A 12,004-nucleotide genomic window follows, 5' to 3' on the forward strand; every position below is an offset into this window, starting at 1 on the left:
TGTTACGGGCAAACCATGAAATTGGGTAAAACTAGTTTTACCCGGATATACGCGAATTATCCAAATTTGCTGGATAAAAGGCAAAGGAGATTGATAACTTGATTTATTCAGGTTATTCTAAATAGATCCAATGTTAAATACATAAATAAGTACATTTTAAAATTTGGTATAAGTAACACTACTTATGTTTAAATTATATGTATTTGCTTTAATAATATTCTAATACAGAATAATTGTTCAAAAGATATATCTAAGCATTGAAAACTTATATTATTAAATATAGTATTAAGCGGATAAATTCAGAATACAACAAAATATTCATAAATATGTAGCTTTATCCTCTATAATTAGATAATTCTAATTCTATCCGGGTAATTCTAGTATTATCCAATATTCGCGTTTTAACCGTAACATATACCTATACATTATATTCAGTTAGTTCATTATACTGCTTTGATTACGACAAGAAATTTAATCTACTAATTGTCGTAGGTGCAAATAAAATACGTCTACATCCCCAACTTGGCCAAATTGATACAAATTTACATTTTAACGTAGTTTTCTACTTTATAATGTTTTTTTGTTGAAAACAATCTTCTGTTTGGAAAAAATGTAAAATATAATTCTCTTTACAATAGATTGTAATTTAATCCTAGAAAAATATTATGTTTAAACCTGGGGAAGTAAGAAATTCACGAAATGACAAAGGTACTACAGAGACAGTACGATGTAATTAATTTCTAATGAAAAATATTTAACCATAAAACAATAATGAAATAACTACGCCACTGGAATTGTGGAATTCTTTAACAGTTCATGGTGTCAGATTTCGTTTTTTAGAGTGAGTCACCCTCTTCCATATATTGTTGAAATATACATAGTATAAGTATCGTCTTCTGAGTCACTGTCTTCGCTAACAATTTTTTTAGATTTAGAAAATAATCTTTAGCACCTGGTGGACAAATCATTGACAATTTGCATGATGCTATCAAACTTTTTAGCCTTGACCGATAAGCCATTTTGATACATTTGAGGAGACCGATTTGAATCTTTGGAAGGTAGTGCTGACAATACAGGTTTTTCTAAATAATATTGCTCCATTCGAGCAATGCCTGAAGTGTGAGTTTCAGGGATAAAGACAGTATTGGGGTGTTGTTTATCATATATACTCCTCTTATATTTAGACACGACGAATGATTTTCATGTCCCATACCGAAGTTTTTTTTTTAAATTATGTAAGTAACTTTTGAACTCTCTTGTATTATTTTTTTTTGAGCATTTTTCCACTAGTGAATACCATTAATTTGGATGATAAGTTTATTCCTTTTTTTTTTCGCTACATTTAAATTACAGTTTTGCCAATATCATCTTTGTACATGTACAATTTAATGATTTACGAAAATCCTTAACACAACAAAGCATTTTATTTTGCGTAGACTCAATTAATTAAATATAAAACAAGACAGTTTGGAGGGTGATACATGCTCATACAGTTAAATGCAAAAAATGTCAACCTCTTTATGTTGTGAATACTTGGCTTAGCTAAGTTCTTTGCGCTTTCATTGATATAGAGGAAGTATGCGATAATGCCTCATTTAAATCTATTGGAAGAGGAGCATTGAAGCCTCATAATACAATCGATTCAGTCAATGATAAAAACCAGAAAAATCACTGCTAGTATTAAGGGAGAATCTGTGACTGTGACCTCAAGGGAAGTACTATCGACCCCGCTATGGTCTCTAGTCGTGGATGACTTTCTTAGGTTACAAGAGTTCGTACAGTTAGTTCGTTAGAGTACAAGGTTTGTTTCAAGGTTACTTCGATCGATGACCTAGTTGTTAAAATTAGGAGCAAGCATGATTAGACTTTATCTAGTTTCATGCAAACTGCTCTTAACTAAATTAAAATTTGGTGCTCGAAGGAGAGCCTAAATGTCAACTTCAACAAAACGACTTTAATACCATTCACAAGGAGACGTAAATATAATTTACAGGTTCCAATTATGAAAGACGTCACATTAGACTATTCCAAAAAAGTAAAATATGGGGGTGACCCTAGATCAAAAACTCACCTGGAATAGTCATATTGAAAAAATCCTATCCAAGGCCTTTATGGCAAGTTGGACCTGCTGCAAAATATTTGGAAAGACTTAAGGCCTAAAACCGACAATGACCCTCTGGTCATATATAATCGGATGGTCACATACGCATCGTTCGTATAGTGACCAAAAACACAAGAACTAACATCTAACGCCGCCAAGTTGCAAAAAGTGCAACGGCTAGCTTGTCTGGGAATCATAGGGGCAAAGTCAACATGCCCAACTGCAGCTCTAGAGGCGATGCCGAACCTTTCTCCCTTGCATTTCTGGATAAGAAGGGAGGCAGGAACCACCGGACTAAAACTACGACAAACACAAATAAGGAAATCTGGATATCTAGTTGGCTACCTAAAACTCTTTTAAGAAATTCCATTGCATTCTAAGAAGAGGCCGATAGATGCCATTCCAGTTAAATTCGACTAAAAAACACCCTTTAAAGTGCTCATAAAAAACCACCAAATAAGTGAAGAAGTTGAACCGAAACTGGAAGAAGGTTCACTCGTATGGAATAGAAGTAGACCTACGGTAGATAAAAGGGCAGAAGTGGAAGTTACTGGACCCAATTTCAGTCTATCAAAATCTCTTGGAAACGCCCCAACTATAATTCTGCTAGAAATACATGCTACAGACATTAGTCCACAATAATGTCTCAACCGAGAAACTCATAGAGCAAAAGTCTTTATTTTATCAGACACCCAAGCTGACTTAAAAACTAAAATAACATTGGTCCAACTCATACGGGCAAAGGCAAGGAAAAAGGCTCATAAAAGTGTCGCCTACTGCAACAAACCGAGTTCTCAAAAGGAGTTAAAAAATTATCAAAATGATCATTGACCTTCTCACTGGTCACTGCCCTCTGAGATAACATCGCAAAAAAATAGCAAATCAGATAGTGAGAACTGTCGTTTCTATGACAAGGAAAACGACTAAAGTTCCTAGAAGATGTTAGTCTTGCGGCTACGGACATATGAGGCTAATCAACTTACCATACATTACCAAAGAACTTAAGTTTAACGAATTCCTAGATTTCCAATATTTATCAAATAATTAAAAGGACAAGAACAGTTTGATTTTCTGTGATTTTAAACCTCATTTCATATATGATAATGATACCTGTCCTAGGCGAGGTAATTGCTAGAACTATCCTCCCGGTTGCGTCAGGAAGAACTACAATTATAAAAAGTTTTGTTTGATTTACGATATATTCTAAATTTAAATTATTTATTAAATTAATCACCGAACCGCATTCGACAAAAAACTCCATACACTCTTCTTAAGCAAACCCTAACAGAAACAAGCAGAAACAAACAGAAAAACGACATCGTCCTCTCCGAGGATTCTGCAAACTCGTCGTCATAGTATTTAGAAATCGTTTACCCCAATGGAATCCAATTTAGGATTCTACTTCTTAAAGGGGCTTTACATAGTATAAAGCAAGGATCTCCCACTTTTTTTATTAATATTCTTGTTCTTCCTGGCTTAAGTGTTAATGACCACAGGCGAGAGCAAGTAGAAAAAACAGTGCAAAAGTGTCCCCTCTTACGTAATGTTTTCTGTTGGGAACCATGTATAATTAAAAATTCTATGTAAATATCTAGAATACTTTTAATTAACACGACTACTCTCTTACTTTACTTTAAAAGATCCGTCAAGTCAAGTTCAAAAGTGTCAAGGAAAAAACAAGTAGACAAATAATGGGACAGGGACAAGGTAGACGGACATTAATATTATGTGGTATAATTATCGCAGATTAAAAGTGCAGCAACTATGCAAAAAGTATTTTGTAAGGTTGCATTGTACTGATAAATACTTGCCGAATTGTTGTCTCGTTAAAATTTAGTACCACAAATAATGCGTTATAAGGGTAATAAATTGTTACGTAAATTATAAGCTAGTGTATAGTTTTTTCTTTTGATTAAAGATTGCAACAAGCATATATGGTCACAATATTTCACGTAAAAGCCGTGAGAAGAGGTGTGGGGCAAGGTTCTATGCGGTCAATTAGTTCAATCTTTATATGAATATTGACAACACTAAATTTTAAAATAAAGCTGTTGGTTTTTGAAAGAGGCAAATTCTTAGATTTTCTCTCCAAGAACAATCAATAAGAGAACTATACCAATAACGTCTAGACCAAAAATTAATAGAATTTAGATACGACAACATCCATCGAAGAAATATACGAGCATATAAAGTCGAGTATAAAACAAGCAGCATTCGAAGCCCTTGGAGAAAAAGAACATATAACAAATAAACAGCATTATTATGAAATAAATGAACCAACAAAAAGAATAATTGAAGAAAAAAGCAACTATACAGAAAATGGCTGACTACAAACAACGATGAAGTTTATAAAGAATATAGAGAAAAAGATAGAGAAGTGAAAAAATAAATAACACAACAAAAGAATGAAGAATGGGAAAGAACCTGCTTAAATATTGAAACATAAATAGGAGGTACAAGAACTTCGGAGTCATGGAAAGTAGTGAGAGGATTGAAACAAAACTCAAAAAGAAAAAATTAAATTGGGAAATAAAGAGGATAAAGAATGGAAGGACTATTACAAGGAACTATTAACAGAGCAAAGACTACAATTCATTGGAAAAGAAAACAGGCGAAGACGAAGCAGATCCCCACAACAAGAAATAAAAATAACAGATAGGGAAATGAGAACGGCCATAAAAGCAATCAAAAATAAGAAAGCACCGGGACCTGGAGGCTTCTCACCTGAGCTTGTAAAATACGGATCAAAAAAATTACACCGGATGATACAATGGATATTTCAGAAAGCCATAAATGGAGAACAGCTCCCAAAGGAATAGACGAAAGCATATATGACATCTATATTTAAGAAAGGAGATAGAAAACGATGCGAAAACTACAGAGGAATAAGCGTAATATCATCAATATGAAGATTATATGGGAAGATACTGCGAGAAAAGACAGAGCAAGCGATAAAAGGCAAAATCGGGGAGGATCAGGCAGACTTCACGGCAGGAAGATCATGCATAGACCACATATACACACTGGATCAACTGTTGGAAAAGAAAAAAGCAAAAAATAGAGATATACATTTGGGGACCTGATAAAGGCGTATGACTCTGTACCAAGGTCAGAACTATGAAAGGCAATGTACAAATTAGAAATACAGACGGAACTCGTAGAAGCTACAAAACCTCTGTATAAAGAAAATAAAGTGTCCATTAAAATGGGAACAAGAATCATAGGAGACTTCATCACAACAAAAGGGCTCCTGGAGGGTTGTTCCACATCTCCAACCCTATTTAAAATATACTTAGAGAAAGCCTTGACTACATGGACAAGAAAATGTCAAGGCATGGGAGTACCAGTACAGTACGAATACCTATATACGTTAAGCTTTGCAGACGATTAAGTAGTTATTGCACAAGACCAAGACGACCTCAGCTACATAATGAAAAAACGACAAGAAGAATATACCAAAGCTGGCCTAGATATTAACCTTGCGAAAACAGAGTACCTATCTACAAGTGAAGAAGACATAGAAGATCTACAGATTGATGACAACGTAACAATCAAAGGAAAGGATAAATTCAAATACTTGAGGTTTATAATCACGAAAAAGGCAAGAACAGAGGAAGAAATTACACAAAGATTAGGACAAACAAGAACAGCAATCCGACAACTAACAATGTTAACATATATAGAACAAAAAAGACTAAAGTGATATAGACATGTAAGAAGAACTAGCGACAGCAGATGAATAAAAAGAATAACCGAATGGAGCCCTATAGGAAGGAGGAAAAGAGGACGACCCCGAAAATCCTGTAGGAACGAAGTAAACGACGTTATGAGTAAAGGGAGGCCTAAACGATGGAGAATGGGACAACAGAGAGAGAGATGGAAACGGTTGAGCGAGGGAAGGCAGTGAATACTGTAGAGTCCCTGAATATATATATATATATATATATATATATATATATATATATATATATATATATATATATAAATTCTTCAGATAATAATATTGTTACACTTCTTGAAAATCACTTTATTTAACACCAACTTGTTTACAATACTCTAACTGACTGAAAACTATAATCTTCAAAACTCAAAATAGGTACTATTGTTACAAACTGTCAACAACATCTGTTTATACATATTTTCTGATATTCCATATTTCTCTGGGCATTTTAGGATTTTTCGATGACATCTCGAAAATACTAGACTTCTTCATTACTTCTTCTTTTTTATTAAGGGACTTTTTTTAAATAATTAAATCTCACGGAGTAGTCGTAACAATATATTATATACGTTTACCACACTATAAGAACATAATATAATAGTTTTCATATTGTGTGGTATCGTGTCAGTATAATTAGCCGCAATTTAAATAAATGACTAAAATTATATTCAGTAAAATATATTATATGCAGTATAACTAACTTTCCATAAAAACATAAAACTTAGAGATTTATTAGAATATAATAAACACTGATTCACAGTTGAGATATAAAATGTAGAGTTACGATAGAGAATTTAAATGGACTTTTGGCTTATAGAATTTTTCATATAAAAAAGATTGCACGTCATTTAAGTTTTACGACGTAAGAACCCCACAGCGTTGCCAAAACATCAGAACAGTTAATAAGTGTGGAATTTTCAAAACGTCAAATATTAAGGAATACACTAGTTTTGTATTGATTTGATTGATTAGAATTGGATTTTTAAAATGAAGAAAATAATCACATTTTTAAAATTTCTTTTTTCACTTTTCAATAATGTGAAAAAAACAAGATAAGTTTAATCCATAATATAATAAAGGATCACATAAAAATGTATAATTTTAAACCCAAATACTGAGGCAATAAATAAATCAGTAACTTTTATTATGTAATACTATTACTTGATTTTTACATGTCGTAAATAACATCACGGATACCACTAAAATTCAACTCTTCTGTATTAGTTTTAGTCTTCTGGTGATACAGTTTTTAGGAGGTCATTTCAAAAGTTCATTATTTTTAACGGCTAGAGAAATAATACTAAAAGTAGATAAACTTAGGTTTAAGGCTGCTGTAACACGCTTAAATACATAATAATACATTGTAATACAAGATTATTTATTTTAAATTCTTTAAATTACCTTTCTCATAGCAGTCAATGGTAAAAATAATCTATTAAACAAGCAACCAGTTTTCGACAACGACTATTTAGATGTTTAGGCATTTTAGCACACACAAAAATAATTAGTTTTTAAAGCTATTAAGCTAATATTATATATTAGTTTATGTATTTATAAATACAGTTTATTATAGTTATATATATTTATTGAGAATCAAATTGATCAAAACACTGATCATTCTGATGATTATTGAGACTGATTAGTATTGGTGAAATGAATTTAAATAAAATTTGGAGAAAAAGTCGTTATCTTGATGATCCTTGACAGCTAAGGAGTGCAAATCTATAGACCCGGATATGCTTGGAGAAGGCATTCATAGGTAATGTGTTCTGCCTCACTTCTCTAGGATGTCAGCACATCCACCGCACCCAGACACCCTTAGTTCTTTTTAGTGACACCCGCGATTAGATTAAATCAAAATCAGGATGAAGTACTTTATGAATATGTGGTTCTATGCTCTCTTCCGATCCATTCCAACAATAGTCTTATTGAAGGAATAGATGGGACTTGAAAATTAATAGAGGTAAACTCAATAGAGGCAAATAGATTTCAGCCTATTTCTTTCTAAATTCGAAATATCTTAGTTTATCTTTAAGTGTAGTTTATCAGCGAATTTTCATATTATCTTAGGGCGGATCGTCTAGGAGTATGAGCTGGAGTTATTTTCGAGAGGATGGGAAGTTATTAAAATGGGGTGCATTTTAATGATCCAGTTACCGTATGCATAGTACTGTTAAGTTGGTTATCGACATAGCGTGTGTAAGAGCTTGTTTATTCAGACGAGAGCGCAGTAGTCCGCAGAAAAATACAGAAATCCGGGAGCTGAAAATCGTAGGGTAGAAGCTAGAGATTCTTAAGTCAATTTCATACTTTTTCCAAACATCGCCAAATACACTACAGAAAATGACATGTTTAAGTAATCAACGTTGTGGTTCTTTCTTTAACTTATTGAATCACACAATACACATCACACATAACTAATCACACAAGGATGACGGCTTGTGGGCACCTTTCCCATACTACTAGCTAGAGATTCAAAGATAAAATATCATTTCTGCTTAAATATTCTTACCTTCCGCGAAATTAATAGAGATTTAAGATTAGAACTATTCTTCTGTCGTTCCTCCTTTCCTAAATTATTATTAGAGCTTCTGTACCATTCACTCTAATAATTCCTGGTAGATTCAAAAACGTATAAACGAATATACAGAGGCACTATACGTGAAATCAAATCTTAATTATCTTTTCTTTTATTTCTATTTACTCTTTATGGGTACAATACATCGGTTTACCAAAGATTCTTTCTTAGATGGGGATATATGTTGTGGAATGCAATTTGTAGATCTGTTTTGCCTGGCAATTTATAGAAGGCACAGACTAGAGAAAACAATTTGAAGTTTGGTTTCATCAACCAAGAAATCTTCGGATTTATACTTTGTGGTTTTATTCTTCCTCCCTTTGTAACACTTACGAAGTTCTTAGAAAACTAACACTAACAACTAACTGTTTTTTTGTGATGCCAGTAATCTCAGGAGATATTATTGGTACAAAAATTTAGCAACTCTAATCTTCACACTTCGTAAATATAAAAAAGTAATAGATTTACATTTTCTAGACGAGTACTTTAAAACGGCACTCCACAAGGATTCTACCCTCTTTCTAATTGCAATAAATAGTATTGTAAGTCAAATAAAGCTAACTGCATTTACTAGCCTGTATGCAGATGACTTGGTAATTTATCTAAAAACAAACAATGTACTTCTGGGAATACATAATATGACAAATTGCCTTACACACAATTGAAAGCTGGTCTCAAAACACGGGTTTCATATTCTCTAGTGAGAAGACACGTTTTTTTATTTTTAGCAAAAGAAAAAATTATCCTAATTTTCAATTAACATTAAACTGAAATATTCTAAAACTGATAGAAGAAATCAATTTTTTAGAACCTTCTTTTAAACGTAAGTTAAAATGGAAGAGCCGCATAACCGATCTGCAACGTTCTTGCCAATCCAAAATTAACCTACTAAAAATGTTGTTGAATACCTCTTGGGGGCTAATACAATAACCTTATTACTATATACAGATCATTAATACGAAGTGAATTAGACTACGGCTATTTATGCTACGATACTGCTAATAGAACACCTTTAAAAAAAACTTTATTATATTCAAATTACATGCTTAAGATTAGTTTTAGGTGCCACAAAAATTAGTCCAGTAAGTAGATTACAAGTTCTAGCTAATGAACTCCCCTTAAGCTAATGAAGGAAACCAGCAATTACGTTACCAGAATTTTTGCAATTAAAAGCAACGTAACCAACTCAATATTGTTTTGCAGGATAAATGTATCTTCTGGTCATTACAGGAGCATAGAAAGAAAGACACTACCATTTCCTGAGCGAATAAAACGTATTGGTCTTAATTTAGAACAATTTAGTCTTACTATGATTATTTGTGTTATTTTCCCTTCCTTAATGATCAAACATCCACAAATAGATACGTCTCTAGAAGAGGTCCTCAAAGATTCCACACATCATTTCCTTATCCAGCAATCTTTTAAAAATTTAATATCCAAACATCCAACAACCCATCAAATCTTCACTGATGCTTCCAAATCTGATGCAGCTTATATTGTATATATACCATAAAACTTACGACAATTCACCAGGCCATGAAAAAATGTAGTTTTACCCAACAAAGCAAATTTGTTAATATGTATTACCGATTCAATGAGCGCATTATTTAAACTAAAAGAATTATATATAACTCACGCTATACTTCTTAAGATTAAAGAAGAATTATCTCATCTACAGGCTTAACAAAAAACTTTTCCTTTATCTGGATAACTTTCCATATGGAAATAAGTGGCAATGAGTAAGTGGACTTCCTGGCAGGTGATACAATAACCGACCAAAATATATAATAATATTAATATATATATATATATATATATATATATATATATATAATAAAGTAATAGAAAAGACCAAGTCATCATTAATCGACTTCGAATAGGACATACTCTACTTAAGCACAAACATATCTTTAACAAGGAGGCTGCTCCGGTATGTACTAGGTGCACCACTCAGTTATCAGTGAAACATATACTTATCGAGTGTCCAGTGTACAAGAACGAAAGGATCGTGTGTGCCCTGAGTGACGATTTAAAAAATGTGCTGACTTCAAGTTTAACACATTAATTAAATTATCTCAAAATTAATAAACTATCTAGCAAATTGTAAACTATTTTTATGTAATAATATTCATCTTACTATTTGTGCATGTTCCCCCGCTAATAACCCTTAATGGTTTAAGAGGGTATATTTTTGTAAATAAAAAAAGTAATACATATATACAGAAAAAATATTACTTTCTTGTCTATAACTAAATGACATCTTCGCACTTTATCTAATACCAAATTTACTATTTAATATCTTAATCTTAGTATAATATTTGCTTTTTCTTTTCTTCAAGGCTTCAACATTGTTAGGTTAATATTGGATCCATTCCGTTAAGATAAGTGCAAAATATTTGAATTAATTAAAAAGGGACGTATAAACAGGAGTTCGTAATATATCTTTCCAGCAGACACAATAGAAATTTAGTAATTAAATAAAACATAAATCGACCAACCAGACTAGACCGAGCAACCAGATATGCCAAGATATCACATAAGAACTTACATATATACTAGACACTAACAAAAATCTTACATATATACTAGACCAGGGCGGATCTGTTTTGAGGTGGATGTGAGAGGTGTCATTCGGATTTTTGCAGAAGTAGTTGGTGATAAGTTCAGTAATAGTAATTGATTTTCCTCCCCCTCAAATAAGACAAAAACATTAATAAAAAAATTAAAATATTTAAAAAATCCGAAAAATATTGATTTTTTTCTACCTTATTTACTTACAACTTTAAAACTGTTAATTTTGGAGCAAATTCGTAATGAAATAAAATACAGACAATCAAATTTTCTATAAAAAACGGCTAGTTCAAAATGTTTTAATTTATAACCATTGCTGAAAAATAGCAATAAATACAAAAAAGAGGGGGAAAACCTTTTGTTATTCAGTGTTTTTTAATAACTTACAACCTTTATAATTCGTCTAAAAAATCTTTAGAATAGATTAAATTAATCCTCTAGATTTTATTTAAATTGATTTAATAGATTTTGCATAACTTTACAATCTAAATTTAAAAAAAAATGGATTTTTTAAAAATCTTGTACCTACAACAAAAACTAGACCATATAGAAGTTTTCCAATTTTTTACTTACGAAAACGTACTTAACCTATCTAACGTACTTTTTGGAATTGAAATCGGATTATTTGGACGATCTCAGGAATGTTTTAAAATCACAAAACATTTTTTGGCTTAAAAACAAATAGAATATCTCGGTAACTATTGAACTTAAATTGAATTCAGGCAACGGCGTTGAAAAAGAGTCGGCAAGACGTTTCTTATAAAGGGTGTTTTTTTAGAAGTATAGAAATGTAAGTTGGTAACACTGTTTTAACTGTCGGCCATTTTGACAGCTGTCAAGTGGTTTCTGTTCAATTTGGTTTGGCTTTTCAGCACGAATAGACTTGACGCCTGAACAACGCTTCTAAATTGTACAAATTTATTTTGAAAATTGTGGTTCTGTTCAAAATACGAATCGCACACTACATCCATTTTATGGTCAACATAATAGTCCATCAGAGCAAGTTATTCGATTAACCATGGAACGTTTTTAC

General features: G+C 32.1%; 1 protein-coding gene across 2 annotated transcripts in view; it reads right to left on the reverse strand.

The window, feature by feature from the left end:
* Window positions 1-12,004, reverse strand: part of LOC140437228 (pH-sensitive chloride channel 2-like) — a 117,225-nt gene that overhangs the window by 69,567 nt on the left and 35,654 nt on the right. The window lies entirely within an intron of this gene.

The sequence above is a fragment of the Diabrotica undecimpunctata genome, chromosome 3 (genome assembly GCF_040954645.1).
Source record: "Diabrotica undecimpunctata isolate CICGRU chromosome 3, icDiaUnde3, whole genome shotgun sequence".
Classification (NCBI taxonomy): domain Eukaryota; kingdom Metazoa; phylum Arthropoda; class Insecta; order Coleoptera; family Chrysomelidae; genus Diabrotica; species Diabrotica undecimpunctata.